Below are 16,245 nucleotides of genomic sequence, written 5' to 3'. Positions count from 1 at the left end.
ACAAAGTAGATCTCTTTTCTTATGAGTTTGTTTCTAAAGCGTAACAACCTGCAACATTAAGCTGGTTCCTGGTGTACAACACAGTGATTTGATATTTTCATACATTACAAAATAATTACCATGGTAAGTCGAGTTACCATCTGTCACCATAAAAAGATACTGCGTTATTATTGTCTACATTCCCCACACTGTGTATTTTATTTTGTAACTAGAAGTTTATACATTTTAATCTCCATCACTTATTTCTCTCTTCCCCCTACCTTCCTCTGTCTGGTAACCACCTGTTTGTTCTCTATATCCTTGGCTGCTCTGATTCTGTTTTGATATGTTTGTTCATTGTTTTGTTCTTTCAGATATATATATAAGTGAAATTATATGTTATTTGTATTTCTCTGACGTGTTTCACTTAGTACAATGCCCTCTAGGTCCCTTCACATCTTACAAGTGGAAAAATTTCCTTCTTGTTTTATGGCTGAAAAATATTCAACTCTCTATGTATGTGTCTTTTTATCCATTTATCTGTGGATGGACACTTGGCTTGCTTCCATATCTTGGTTATTGTAAACGCTGAAATGAACATGAGGGTGTACATATCTTTTCCAATCAGTGTTTTCATTTTCTTCAGATGAATACCCAGGAGTCAAATTGCTGGATTGTACAGTAGTTCTGTTTCTAATTTTTTGAGGAACCTCAATACTGCTTTCTAGAGTGGCTGCACCAGCTTACGTTTCCACCATCAGTGCATGAGGGTTCCCTTTTGTTCACATCATGGCCAAAGCTTGTTACTTGTCGTCTTTTTGATAATAGCCATTCTGACAAGTGTAAGATAATATTTTACGTGGTTTTGATTTGCATTTTTATGATGATTAATGATGTTGTGCACCTTTTCAGGTACATGTTGGCTATTTGTAGGTCATCTTTGAAAAATATATTTATGCAGGTGATCTACCCAGTTTTTCAGTTGAGTTGTTTTTTAATGTTGACTTGTATGAGTTATTTATATATTTGAATATTAACCCCTTATCAGCATATTTTTGATATTAAAACCCAATCAGTATCATTTTTAAATATCTTCTTCTATTAAGTAGCTGGCCTTTTCATTTTTTTTTGATAGTTTGTTTTTTGTACAAAAGCTTTTTAGTTTGACATATAGTCTTATTTGTTTATTTTTGCTTTTGTTTCCCTTGCTTGAGGAGCTAAGACCAGTGCCAAAGAGTGTACTGTCTATGTTTTCTTCTAAAAGCTTTATGGTTTCAAGTCTTACATTTAAGACCTTAATGCATTCTAAGTATACCTTTGTATATGTTGCGAGACAGTAGTCCAGTTTCATTCTTTTGCATGTGGCTGGCCAGTTTTCCCCACAACATTTATAAAAAAGGTTGTGTTTCCCCTATTGTATATCTTTGCCTCATATGCTGTAGATTAATTGACCGTATAAATGTGGGTTCATTTCTGGGCTGTCAATTCTGTACCATTGATTGCTCTGTTTTTGTGCCAAAACCACACTGCTTTGGTGATTGTAGCTTTGTAGTGAAGTTTGAAGTCAGGGAACATGGTTATTTTCACCTTTGTTCCTATTTCCTAAGATTCTGTTGGCTATTTGTGGTCTTTTGTGTTACATACACACAAATACATAAATATTTTAGAATTATTTTAGTTCTGTGAAAAATGCTGTTGGTATTTTGATAGGAACTGCATCGAATCTGTAGATCACTTAGGTACTATGTTCATTTTAATTATATTCTTCCAGTCCTGAGCATAATGTATCTTTCCATTTGTTTATGTCATTTCAGTTTTGTTCATCAGGGTCTTATAGTTTTCTGAGTATAGGTCTTCTATCTCCTTAGTTAGATTGATTCCTAGATATTTTATTCTTTTTGATGAGATTATAAATTGAATTGTTTTCTTAATTTTTCTTTCTTTAACTCATTGTTAGAGGATAGAAACACAACAAATTTCTCTATGTTAATTTTGCATCCTGAAGCTTTACTGAATTCATTGATGAATCCTAATACTTTTTTTGATGACATCCCTAGGACTTTCTATATATAGCATCATGACATTGCAAATAGTGATCACGTTAGTTTTTCCTTTCCAATTTGATTCCTTTCCTTTTATTTATCTTATTTGTTGTGACTAGTACTTTGAATACTATTAATATGTTGAATAAATGTGGTGAGAGAAGGTCTTGTCTTGTTCCTGATCTTAGAGGAAATGTTTTTAGTTTTTACCACTGAATATGATGTTAGCTGTGAGTTTGTCATATATGGCCTTTGTTATGTTGAGAAATGTTCCCTTATACCCACTTTGTTGAGAGTTTTTAATCATATCAGTGTTGAAGTTTATCAAAAGCTTTTTCTGTATGATTAAGAAGATCATGTAATTTTTATTCTTTGATTTGTTAATTTGGTACATTACATTGATTTTCATTCATTTTTTAAAAAGTTATCTGTTGAGAATCTATTTTGTGCATATAACTTTAAGCACTAAGAATGCAAAGATAACCAAAATAAACATGAATTTTGCTTTATGGACCTAGTATGAAAAGAGACATAAGTAATTATACACATATCTAATTAATCTCATAACAATAAATAAAAGATAAATATAACAAAGGAAAAATAGAGGTTGCTATGAAAATGCATATTAAAGTAACCTGCACAATCAATATGCAGAAATTAATCAAGAAATTAAATCAAATTAAATCACTAAAGTATCATAAAGTTATTAAATACCTGCATGCATGTACATGGCCTCCCAGGTGGCTCAGTGAGGAAAGAATCCGCCTGAAATACAGGAGACTCAGGTTCCTGACTCAGGTCAGGAAGATCCCCTGGAGGAAGAAATGGCAACCCACTCTAGGATTCTTGTCTGGAGAATCCTATGGACAGAGGAGAATGGAGGGCTACAGTCCATGGGGTCGCAAAGAGTCAGACATGACTGAAGTGAACTGAGCATGCATGTACCTACAGAAGTTTTTAGCAACAGTCACTTAAGTGAGAGAAGAGAGAACATGATTTCTGCATTTATTCAAGAAAATTTTAAAAATATGAGTATTGGGCTCATTGTAATCTTTGAAATATGAACATGAAATAATAATTCATGGGAAGAATTTTAAATGCTCAGTTAAAACATATGATTTACTATAAAACATGTATCAGCTTAATTCCATTTAAGGAATCAAATGAACATTTTTGGGTTAATTTCTAATGGGGGTCAAGTGAAATGTGTGTTTTCAGTTTTAAATAACAGATTTTTTTTTTTAAAGCACAAAGAAGTTATAAGTAAACAACTTTTGGTATTAGCCTTTAAAAAGCCTGTTATACATTGAAAAAGTGAATAGCATTATTTGAAAATGTTAAGCATTTCCCAGAACAACTGAACATAAGAGCCATCTATCTACAATTTCATCTATAATTATTTATAAAAATAGATTTATAATACATGGCACGATTCCTGGGTAAGTCCAGATATAGAGTATTCTATTTCAAGATTAAGCTAGAATTTTTAAAGTAGCATTTAGTCCTTGACCATTAAGTTATTGATAATGGAGCCACCGTTTCTTCACCAACTTAACAACTATCAAAAGAGCAAGCACCTGCTGAGTTTTCACGGTATGCCTTACGGTAGTCACTCTGGCATATTAGAAGACAAGGTCATGGTTTCTGTATTGAGAAAAACAGCATTTTGGAGAAAATATGTGTAATTCAGGAAATCCAGTGATGCAGTCTTAATTGTTAAACTGTTTGAAATAGACAAGAAGTTCAAAATGAGTTTTGAGAATGAATGAGGGAGAAAAGTTTTCATGGTGAGAACTGTCAAATGGTTTCATTGAGAAGGGAGGACGTGTGCTCAATTTAACTTAAAATATGCTTGAGGTTGCCAGAAAGGAAAGGAAATTATTCATGGCAAGGATTCTGGATGTATGGAGGATGGGATAAGATTAATGATCTTTGAATCCAGTAAGCTAGTACCTGGGAGGGCCTGAAGGGTCTGTTAGGGAGCAGGCACTCACTCCAAACTCCAAGACTATATTTTGCTTCCCAGGCTGGAACCCACTCAGAGGAGACATGTGTGGACTTTCTGATCATTTTTGACACAGAGCAGATTGGTCTGATCCAAAACGTTGCCCAGAACAGTAACTTGGCTGGGTGACGGCATTTACTTGGTGATTTGGTTTCATATTTCAAGTAGCATAGGATATTTCAGTGAATAAAATTTTATAATTCCAGACACATAGATTCTTTATCCCATCCAGTTAAAAAAAAATTTTTTTTGTGGTCATAAATAGATCATCAAAGCAAGACATTGACTGTAATTTGGCCTTTTAATGTGGATGTTGTAAGAAATGGTAGTGGTTTTCATGGACCCTATAGGCCCATCGTATGCTCAGTTGCTAAGCCGTGTCCAACTCTTTGCAACCCCACAGACTGTAGCCCATCAGGCTCCTCCATGCATGGGATTTCCCAGCAAGAATACTGGAGTGGGTTGCCGTTTCCTCCTCCAGAGTCACATTACTGGTAAATAATTTGTAAAATGTTCAGCTTATGCTGGTCCTTGTGAGAGAATTGTGGTGTTTGGTGGATTATGTGAAGTTAGAGGGTTTGAGTGTCTTATTCTCTCCTGAGAGCCACAGACGTTTATTAATCATAGGTGTTTGGGTACACTGAACACAAAATAACCCACAGAAATACAATTTAGGTTTGAAAAATAACGCACATATCCATCTCAGACGCTCGCATTGTATATGTTGCATCAAAAACCAGAAAGGGAATCAAAGTGTCTGTGGACAGAATGAAAGAGAAAACCATGCTGAGAGAGGCAAAGAGAAAATCAAGCTGCCAGCAGAGCAAGACGCTTGAGCGCTTCGTGGAAGAGGGAAGATTAAACCTCCAGCTTTCTCATGGGTGACAAGGGCTGACGATCGCCCCATCACCCACTGCCCAGTGTTGTCTGGGGGCTGATAACAGGCAGAATAAAGCCAACATGGAGCCTTTTCTCCCTGTCGCTCGCAGAGCCCAGCATGACCAAACAGCACAGCGAGCTGGCAATAAGGCTGCATCATTTGGAGCTTGGTTTCTCTTGTTACTTTTCTTTAAATCTCCGTTGTCAGCTAAGCCAACCTTTGACTGAGGGAAGCGATCCATTGAACACGCAGGAATCAGGATGGTTGAGTGGGCTTCTGTTACTTAATCTTGACCATAATTTTCACATCCTCACCAGGAGGAGATACTAAAATACGCTACAGGCTCTTCTAGAGACCTTGTATTCATTAGCAGAATTGACATTAGACATTAGTCACATTTTCCAGGTATTACCGCTTGATTCCCTGCAGAATAAACTCTGGGGTTCTATTAAGAAAACACAATTTGTGAATAAAATCTATGTAATTGATAGGGTGTTCTGCAGGCATCTGAATGAGGTAGCTGTCTTTATACTGGCATGTAATAAGTTTTTGAGAATTCTTAAGTAACTAAAGGATCAGAACAGAGCTCATGGTAAGAAATATCTGAGTAGCAACATGATAGACCATACATATGTATTATCTGTTGACTGGAAATAAATAGATTGCCAGATAGTTCCCTAGCAAAGGTGTGTTTATTTTAGATCAACAGAAAATTCCAGTTGAAGGTTTGCCACCATGGAGAGCCACATGCAAGCCCCCACAGGTCAAGGGAAGAACACTTTTATAGACAGGAGAGAACTCAGGAGGGGTATAGCAAACAGAGTCCATGGCTTTTCATTGGCTAAGTCATTGCTAGGAAGAAGAGGAGTCTATTCTTTCTATTGGTCTCTCTGTTTTCCCAGGGCCTGGGAGCTCCCCTTTTTGATTTCTTGATTCTATTTGATTTTTTTCCTGACTCTATTCTAGATTTCAAATCTACTTGAGATAGATTTTTTTTTTTTTACACATCTACTTATGAAAGGATAACAAAATTGATTGTCCTCCACAGTGTCACTGTACAGGCAGACAGGAGAACTCAGTAAGTGGTAGAAATCTTTAGTTTATAATAAGTTCTAGATGAATTGCTACTTAGAACAATGGCTTAAAGAATTTATATATACATTTCTTAAATGATCAACATTTTTTTAAAGTATAATTTATGCACATGGAAACATTTAAAAGAATGCCAAGGAAATATAGAACAAATATTAAAGTTTAGCTGTTTATTATTGAAATTTCAAATTCAGAGGATGATTTTTCTCCTATCTACACTTAAAGTAGTACTGTATTCTCCATTATGGAGAAGGCAATGGCACCCCACTCCAGTACTCTTGCCTGGAAAATCCCATGGGCAGAGGAGCCTGGTGGGCTGCAGTCCATGGGGTCGCGAAGAGGCAGACAGGACTGAGCGACTTCACTTTCACTTTTCACTTTCATACATTGGAGAAGGCAATGGCAGCCCACTCCAGTGTTCTTGCCTGGAGAATCCCAGGGACGGGAGCCTGGTGGGCTGCCATCTGTGGGGTCGCACAGAGTCGGACACGACTGAAGCGACTTAGCAGCGGCAGCATTCTCCATTATCTCTTAGGGAACTTGAAGTCTTCCTGAAGTTTCAGGAATGCCAAGTGTTATATTTTAAAAGTGCTATGTATGTTATATGAATTAATCTTATTTGTGCATAAGTGAAAATGAAATTGCTCAGTTGTGTCTGGCTCTTTGTGACCCCATGGACTGTAGCCTACCGGGCTCCTCCATCCATGGGATTTCCCAGGCAAGAATACTGGAGTGGGTTGCGATTTCCTCCTCTAGGGGATCTTCCTGACCCAGGGATTGAACCTGGGTCTCCCACATTGTAGGCAGAATTGTAGGCTTTACCATCTGAGCCACCAGGGAACTCATCATTTGTGCATAAGTAGTTGACAAACTCAAATATATGCAAGATCAAAAAATTAATAAATATTTAAAGAACAAATATGTAATCTTATATCAAGATCAGTGGCTGTAAGTTGTTTTTTACTTCTCTCCTATGTGATCTCTCATACTGTCCTTCTTTCCTTCCCTTTTCCATTCTTCTTTACTTCTCAGAAAGCATAGAAGTTATGAATATGGTAATATTTGATCATTTATACTCTTTTGCTGATGGTGGTGAAAGTAATTTAATAGTGTTACTGTGGGTTACTGTGCTTCACTTTATTGTAGCTTGTAGTTATTGCATTTTTTACAAATTAAAGGTTTGTGGTCACAGTCATCAAGCCAGTCTATTGGTACCATTTTTCCAATAGCATTTGTTCATTTCCTGTCTCCATGTCACTGTTTGGCAATTTTCTCAGTATTTCAGGTTTTCATTATTATTATATCATGGTGGTCTGTGAATAATGGTTTTTTATTATTTTTAAATTAATGTTTATTAGAATGTAGCTGATTTACAGTGCTGTGTTAGCTTCAGGTGTACACAAAGTGAATTGGTTATACATATACTGTGTTGTTGTTCAGCCACCAAGTCGTGTCCAACTCTTTGCAAGCCCATGGACTGTAGCATAACAGGCTTCCCTGTCCCTCACCATCCCCTGGAGTTTGCTCAAGTTCATGTCCATTGAATCAGTGATGCCATCCAACCATCTCATCCTCTGTTGTCCCCTTCTCCCCCTGTCTTCAATCTTTCCTAGCATCAGGGTCTTTTCCAATGAGTCAGTTCTTTGCATCAGGTGGCCAAATTATGGGAGCTTCAGCTTCAGTTATCAGTCCTTCCAATGAATATTCAGGGTTGATTTCTTTTAGGCTTGACTGGTTTGATCTCCTTGCAGTCCAAGAGATCTCAAGAGTCTTCTCAGACACCACAGTTCAAAAGCATCAGTTCTTCAGTGCTCAACTTTCTTTATTGTCCAACTCGCACATCCGTAGATGACTACTGGAAAAACCATAGCATTGACTATACAGATCTTTGTCAGTAAAGTTATGTCTTTGCTTTTTAATTTACTGTCTAGGTTTGTCATAGCTCTTCTGCCAAGAAGCAGTCATCTTCTAAACTCATGGCTGCAGTCACCATCTGCAGTGATTTTAGACCTCAAGAAGAGGAAATCTGTCACTGCTTCCACCCTTTCCCCTTCTATTTGCCATCAAGTGAGGGGCACAGATGCCATAATCTTAGGTGTTTTTTTTTTTTTTTCAATATTGAGTTTTAAACCGGATTTTTCATTGTCTACTTTCACCTTCATCAAGAGGCTCTTTAATGCCTCTTCAATTTCTGCCATTAAAGTGGTATCATCTTCATGTCTGAGGTTGTTATTTCTCCTGGGAATCTTGACTCCAGCTTGTAACTCATCCATATTGCCATTCTTTTCAGATTCTTTCCCCACATAGGCCATTACGGAATACTTTGTAGAGTTCACATACTATACAGTATGTCCTTATCTATTTTATGTTCAGTAGTGTGGACATGTCAATCCCTATCTCCCTCTTTATCCACCCCCATCTTTCCCTATTGGTAACCACAAGTTTATCTTCTACATCCTATGACACAATTTCTATTTTGTAAATAGGTTCATTTGTGCATTTTTTATTATTTAAGATTTCAAGTGATACTGTATGATACTTGTGTTTCTCTGACTTCAGTAGGTTTGGCAAGCCTAGGTCCATCTATGTCACTACTGGTATGAGGTGATGCCTCGCTGTAGTTCTGATTTGCATTTCTCTAATAATCAGTGATGTTGAGCATCTGTTATATTGCAATTATTTTGAGGCACTATGGCATGCGCCTTTACAAGACAGTGTAAAAGCTGACAAATGTATGTGTGTGTTCTGTATGCTTCACCAGCTAGCTTCCCCCATCTCTCTCCCTCTCCTCAGGCTGCCCTAGTGCTTAAAACACAACAGTGTTGAAATTAGTCCCATTTGTTATCCTGCAATTTCCTCTAATGTTCAAGTGAAAAAGAAGAGTTGCATGTCTCTCACTTTAAATCAAAAGCTATAAATGATTAAGCTTAGTGAGAAAGCTGAGCCAAAAACTGAAATAGGATGAAAGCCAGGACTATTGTGCCAAACAGTCAGACCAGTTGTGAATACAAGGAAAAAGTTCTTTAGTAAAATTAACGTGCTGATCCAGTAGACATGAGCATGATAAGGGAAACAGCCTCAGAAAATCAAAACAGCCAAACATTTCTTTAAGCCAAAGCCTAGTCCTGAGCAAAGTCCAAATTCTCTTCAATTTTGCACAGGTTGAGAGAGGTTAGGAAGCTCAGAAGAAATTTGAAGCTAGCAGAGGTTGGTTCATGATGTTTAAGGAAAGAAGCTATCTCCAGAACATCAAAGTGCAAGATGAAGCAGCAAGCGCTGATGTAGAAGCTTAGCAAGTTATCCAGGTCTAAGTGTGATCATTAATGAAGATGGGTACCGCAGGTTTTCAACATAGACGAAACAGTCTTATAATGGAAGAAGATGACATTGAGGATTTTCACAGCTAGACAGGAGAAGTTAGTGCCTGGCCTTCAGGGTTCAAAGGACAGGCTGCCTCTCTTGTCAGGGGCTGATGTAGCTGATGACTTAAAATTGGAGACAGTGCCCACTGACCATCCTAAAAATCCCAAGGCTCTTAAAAATTATGTTAATTTATTCTGTCTGTGCTCTATAAATGAAACAACAAAATCTGTTTGTTGTATCTATTTACAAAATAGTTTACTGAATATTTTAAGCCCACTGTTGAGACCTACTCCTTGGGGGAAAAAAATAAAAAATTACTGATCATTGGCATCTGGTTGCCCAAGAGCTCTGATGGACATATAAAATGAGATTAATGTCTTCATGCTAATACATCATCCATTCTGTAGCCTATGAATCAAGGAGTAATTTCAACTTTCAAGTCTTGTGATTTAAGAAATAGATTTTGTAGGACTATAGCTGCCATAGTGATTCTGTTAGTGAATCTTGGAAAAGTCAACTGAAAACCTTCTGGAAATGATTCACCATTCTAGATGCTATTAGGAACGTTCATGATTGATGAGGTCAAAATATTGATATTAGCATTAACAGCAGACTGGAAGAAGTTAATTTTAACTCTAACGGATAACTTGAGGGGGTTCAAGACTTCAGTGGAAGAAGTAACTGAAGACATAGTAGAAACATCAAGGAAACTAGAATTAGAATTGGAATGAATCGCTGAAATCACATGATGAAACTTAGATGAGGAATTGCTCTTATTGATGAGCAAAGAAAGTGTTTTCTTGAGAGAGAATCTATTCCTGGTGAAACTGATGAGAAGGTTGTTGGAATGACAAACAGCCCTAGTATGTTACATAAAACTAAAGTTGATAAAGCAGTGGCAGGGTTTGAGAGGATTGCCTCTAATTATGAAAGAAGTTCTGCTGTAGGTAAAATGATATCAAAAGCATTGCATGCTACAGAGAAACTGTCTATGAAAGAGAGTTAATCAATGTGGCAAACTTCAATGTGGTCTTACTTCAAGACACTGCCACAGCCACCCAACCTTCAGTAACCACCACCCTGATCAGTCGGCAGCCATCAATATCATGGCAAAAAGTCTTTCCACTAGCAAAAACTACAACTTACTGAAGACTCAAATGATGGGTAACATTTTTAGTGATTAAGTATTTTTATTAAGGTATATACTTTTTAAAATACATAATGCTGTTGCATATTTAATACACGATGGTATAAATGCAACTTTTATATGCACCAGGAAGCCGAAATATTAGTGTGAGTCACTTAATTGTGATATTCTCTTTATTGTGGTGGTCTGGAACTGAACCCGTGGTATCTCTGAGGCATGCCTGTAATAGGTTAAATATTTCATGATCGTTAGACTACTTGTTGACACCAGCAAACATCTCTGCCTTCAGGTCTTTACTCAAACGTCTCCTTCAAAGAGAAATTCCCGAACAGTGTGCTATAACTATAACCTCCAACGTGGACTCCAAACCATCCCACATGTACTCTGCTATCTACTCTCACGCTACCTCAATACTTGCCTGTTGAATAAAAGCAAAGTTTAAACTCTGAAGTCTAAATCATTCTTGGATTTCTGAGCTTTTAGTGGATGAAAGCGCCAAAGCAGCAAATTGATTGCTTTCTCCCCTCCATCCCCAATCATAGCTTTACTTCTGAATGCCAAGGTTTTCATTTCTCTGGATAATCGCATTCCTCCTGCCTTCACCTACTAGCATGCCCTCTCTTAATATAATTTTTTCAATTTATTGATGCAGTTTAGTTGTCAAAAATATGTGAAGCTCTTTTCCCATTCAAGCAAGTTAATCCTAGCCTAGAGCTACTATTTTCTTTGTTTCTATAAAGAGTTGGCTAATATTTTTAAATAGTATAAAATAAATTATTGCTCTTGGTTAAATGCAAAAGTAGAATCTGCTGAGAACAAAAACAAGTGAACCATCTAATTTTAAGATCCCAACAGTCACTAACATATTAATATTTTGTTTATTCAAAAATATTGAGCACCTACTACATGACAGACATGATTTTAGGCTCACATGAATACATATATTTCTGCTAAAAATGTATTTTATAAAGACTAGTTCTAAAATTTCATTTTATTTCATGGTCTCTTTTAGAGCAGAGCACAATCAAAGGGCAGTCATTTAATTTTTTTCCTTTTCCTGTGACTACTTATTTAAGATGACAGGTCTAGAACGTTCTTGCTTATTGGGCCACTCATAAGAAAACATTCATGTGAAGATACTGTCAAATATATCATTAGTGGGCAAGATTTTATTTTCATAAGCTGTATGTATGTATTTCTCTTTATAAACACAAAACTAAAATTTTTAATGAAGATAATTTTTACATTAATAATAGAAGCTTGTTTCCTTTTATCAGTGATGGCATATACAAGTTATCATTTATATAATAAGGAATACAGCATAAGGAATAATCACAATTTATTAGATACTTTTACTGAGGGAAACAGCACTAGGTCAGTATATGTTTACTGGTTGTATAGACCTCCTAAACAGAAGTTAATATTGTAGACAAAGGTGCATTTTATTAAACATTTATCTCCTAGCAAAATATAGGCTCTGAGTCAGCCTCTGACTGCTTCTAAAACTAATTAAACTTTTAGGAATATCTATTTATAGCTCCCCAAGCAAACACCAAGAAACACATTTATTTCTGCTGTAATATGCAATAATTATTACCATACAGGCCTAATGACCAGGAGCACTGACCAGAGATGTGAATACAGTACATTAACAATACCAATGTAATACAGGTTTTAATTTACTTTATTTTTAATCTGGTTTAGTGTGCACAAAGATGAGATTATAGGTTTTAGACATAATCTATTATAGGTTTGCAGTAAAGTAAAATTAATATGACCTTTTAGGGTAAAATATCAACATGTGCAAGAAAACCAACCAAAGCAAGCCACTAAGAACATCTGAAAAAAAATCTGTGATTTAATGGAAGGTAAAGTATCCTTTTTAAAATGCTTTTAACAGTGGATTAAGCCAATGGAATTAGGGCTATGTTATTATACAATAATTACATAATCTTAGCAGTGAGATTAGTTTGAAGAAATGAGGTGATACCACTTTGGATATTAAACATAAACACGGTTGCTTTGGTGAGAGGACTTCAAGGATGGAAAAGAAGAGAGATACCTAGGTGTTTTTATTCCTAAGCTGAGAAAACTGTCATTTTCCTTTTGTGTGTGTTAGTCATTCAGTCGTGTCCAACTCTGCAGCCCCAAGGACTGTAGCCCACTAGGCTCCTCTGTCCATGGAATTCTCCGGGCAAGAATCCTGGAGTGGGTTGCGATGCCCTTCCCCTTTCCTCCTCCCACCCCCTCCTCCCTTCTCTCCTCTCTCACTGACACAGCCGTCCTTGCTGCTGCCGCCCCACTGGCCCTCTCTCCAATAAAAGGGGGTCCCTTCTCCCTCAACACAAGAGCTGAAAATCATTCCATTTAATTTGAAGCATCACACATCCATGAAATGTTTTTGTTTTAAATCTGATATTAGTAAACTAGATGAGAATGTTTAAACCAAATTAAATATAAGGAATTTTTTCTTATGTCTCTAAGATGTTGCTATAATTACTATAGGTTAGTGGTTTATGATTTCTTTAGCAGAAATCTCCCTCTACTAAGGAACAGTGTCAGAGACAAATTACTGCAGTTGTTAATGGCAATCTAGTTAGAAGTCTTAGGAGTGCTGCATCAAATCAATTTAGTTTGGAAAAAGCATAGCATATTTTTAAAATGTAGTAGAATGTATTCAACAAAAGTTCTTGGTAAACTTTCACCCATTTCTTGGAAAAATGCTAAAACCTAAGTGATACGTTAATCAGAACTATACTATTAAAGCTGAAAATAGAACTTTATATGTAATTTCTTTGTACTGTTCTTGGGAAACTCTTGCGAACCCATTATTTTATTACCTACATCTTGCAAAAGTAAGTATCCTTATTTTCTTGTGGTGAGAAAATTGCAATTTACATTTGAATGTGGTATGTAGATAAATCTAACTAGAAGGATAATAAGTGATCACTGTTGTTTCAATACAGACACAACCCAGATTTCCAACTCCTTGATTCATTAGCTATTGTGTATACCACCCTTTTGGTCAGTCTTGTACTGGTATTTGAAACATCATCTTTTTTTTTTTTCATTGTGAGATGAATATCAAAACGTCTCATCTTGCTTTGTGTCCTTTCATGTCACTGGATCAGTTGCTATGACCACAGTCTTATCACCCTTGAATTAAACAACATTTTTGGTGTGCTCTTCTCTTTGTGGATTGGAACATTTCAGCTTGCACTTGTTCTGCTAGCCTGGAAAACTGGGCATTGGCAAACTGATTAGTTGCAGTTGGAGGCCTTTTTATTACTGACTCTTATCTTAATTTTTCTTATTAACTGAGGGCTTGTGACTCAGCTGCTAAAGAATCCACCTGCAATTCGGGAGACCTGGGTTTGATCCCTGGGCTGTGAAGATCCCCTGGAGAAGGGAAAGGCTACCCACTCCAGAATTCTAGCCTAGAGTATTCAATGGACTGTATAGTTCATGGGGTCACAAAGAGTCCGACAGGACTAAGCGACTTTCACTTTCATGGGTAATATGTTTTCCTTTTCTATTGCCTAGCGAAACCATTTCTGTCCTTCAGTGTCCAGATGGAATGTTAACCCTCTCAGAAAGCTTCACCTGATGCTTTCAGCTAGATGTAATGGACTTCTCATTTCAATACCCAGTGAGATAGCCCTTTTCGTCTCTTATGGATTTTTCACTTTCTGCTATTATTTGTTTATGCTAGGCCAGTGCTTCCAAAAGGAATGAGGCACAAATGGTTGTTAGACTGTTTTTTAGAATATGAAATTCCTTTAGCATTTTCAGAGATGTGTTTATTGCACTATAATGACTTCAGATTTCCTCTTTTCCATTATGGAAATGGTTTTGGTCAAGCTGATGATATTGTCCAAAAAGGAAAAAAAAAAAAAGCAACCAAATTAACAACAACAACAAAAAAAAAACCAGGTGAGAAATGTAGTCTTCTCAGCAGAGATTAGAGTTCTGGAAAGATCACTGAGTAAACAGATTAGCTTCTCTGGGAGGCATGAAATCAGAGACTTCAAACTATGTCCCAAGGAAGGGGCTAGGGAGGATTAGCAAACACATCTGAACTGGAGCTTGGAGAGTGGCCAGTAACAGTGGGAGCTGAGACTGTTCCAAAGATGTTTCCTAGCTATTGCTGAGAAAGTTTCTTAGAGTATTTTCTTCCTTTTTGATTGTTGGACAGGTCAGGGCTTCTCTAATTAGCTCTTTTCAGAGGTAGACTCTTAAGAAAAACCGTATGATTCACGCTTTCCCTTGATATCCCTTGGATAGAGATGAAAGCAAATCCCCATGGCACTGGGAAGGTCAGGCTCCTGGAGTGCGTGTCCTTTTGGAAGGCTAAGAAGATCCATCACTCAACTCTTACCTCAAGGAGCAGGTGGGGGAATTGGGAGCATTTCTCCCACTAGAAAGCAGAGCTCAGTGAAAGCCTAGGTGGGGTATAGAATGGTACCTCTTGGTCTTCTTGAGTGCAAATGATTCAGAGTGTTTTGATTTTTAATACTCACAGGGAGGACCCCTTGATAGTGGAATAAGAATAGTAATCCCTGGAAAGAGCAAGGAAAATGAGAAATCCAGACAAGTAGCTTCTGAAGGCCTACCAGTCTTTTTTATTTAAATAGTATATTTCTGTTACATAAATCTTTAAAAGTTTTTTATTTTATATTGGACTATATTTATAATGTTGTGTTCGTTTCAGGTGTATAGCACAGTGACTGAGTTATACATATACATATATACATTCTGTTTCAAATTCTTTTCCCATTTACGTCATTACGGAATATTGACAAAGTTCCTCTTGCTATATGGTAGGTCCTTGTTGGTTATCTGTTTTAAATATACTAGTACGTATGTGTCAATCCCAAACTCCCAATTTACCCCTCTCCATGCATTTCCTCTTTGGTAATCATATTTGTTTTCTAAGGCTATGAGTCTGTTTCTGCTTTGTAAATAAGTTCTTTTGTATCATTTTTTCTAGGTTCTGTATATAAGCGATATCATGTACTTGTCTTTCTCTGACTTTCTTCCTTAGGTATGATAATCTCTAGGTCCATCCATATTGCTGCAAATGGCATTATTTATTCTTTTTAATGGCTGGATAATATTCAATTGCACCACATCTTCTTTATTCATTCATCTGTCGATGGACATTTAGGTTGCTTCCATGTCCTGACTGTTGTAAATAGTGCTACAATGAACACTGGGGTGCATGGATCCTTTCAGACCATGGTTTTCTCCAGATATCTGCCCAGGAGTGGGATTACTGGGTAATGTGGTAGCTCTATTTTTAATTTCTTAAGGAACTTTCATACGGTTCTCCATAGTGGCTGCAACAAGTTACATTCCCTCCGACAATGTAGGATGGTTCCCTTTTCTCCACACCCTCTTCAGAATTTATTGTTTGTAAACTTTTGGATGGTGGCCATTCTGACTGGTGTGAGGTGATATCTCACTTGTAAATTTGACTTGCGTTTCTCTGACGATTAGTGATATTGAGCATTTTTCCATGTGTCTATTGCCATCTGTATGTGGCCAATGTGTGTATTGGGGGAAAAAAATGAGGAAAAGATGTGTGTTCAGTTCTTTCATGCATTTTTTAATTGGGTTGGTTTTTTGATACCGAGCCGCATGAGCTACATGTAAATTTTGGAGGTTAATCCTTTCTTGCTTACAACATTTGCAAATATTTTTTCCATTCTGTGGGTTGTCTTTTTGTTTACTATTT

The sequence above is a fragment of the Cervus elaphus genome, chromosome 9, assembly GCF_910594005.1.
Source record: "Cervus elaphus chromosome 9, mCerEla1.1, whole genome shotgun sequence".
In the NCBI taxonomy this organism is placed as follows: domain Eukaryota; kingdom Metazoa; phylum Chordata; class Mammalia; order Artiodactyla; family Cervidae; genus Cervus; species Cervus elaphus.
The sequence above is the reverse complement of the archived record's forward strand: the minus strand, read 5'-3'. Positions refer to the sequence as shown.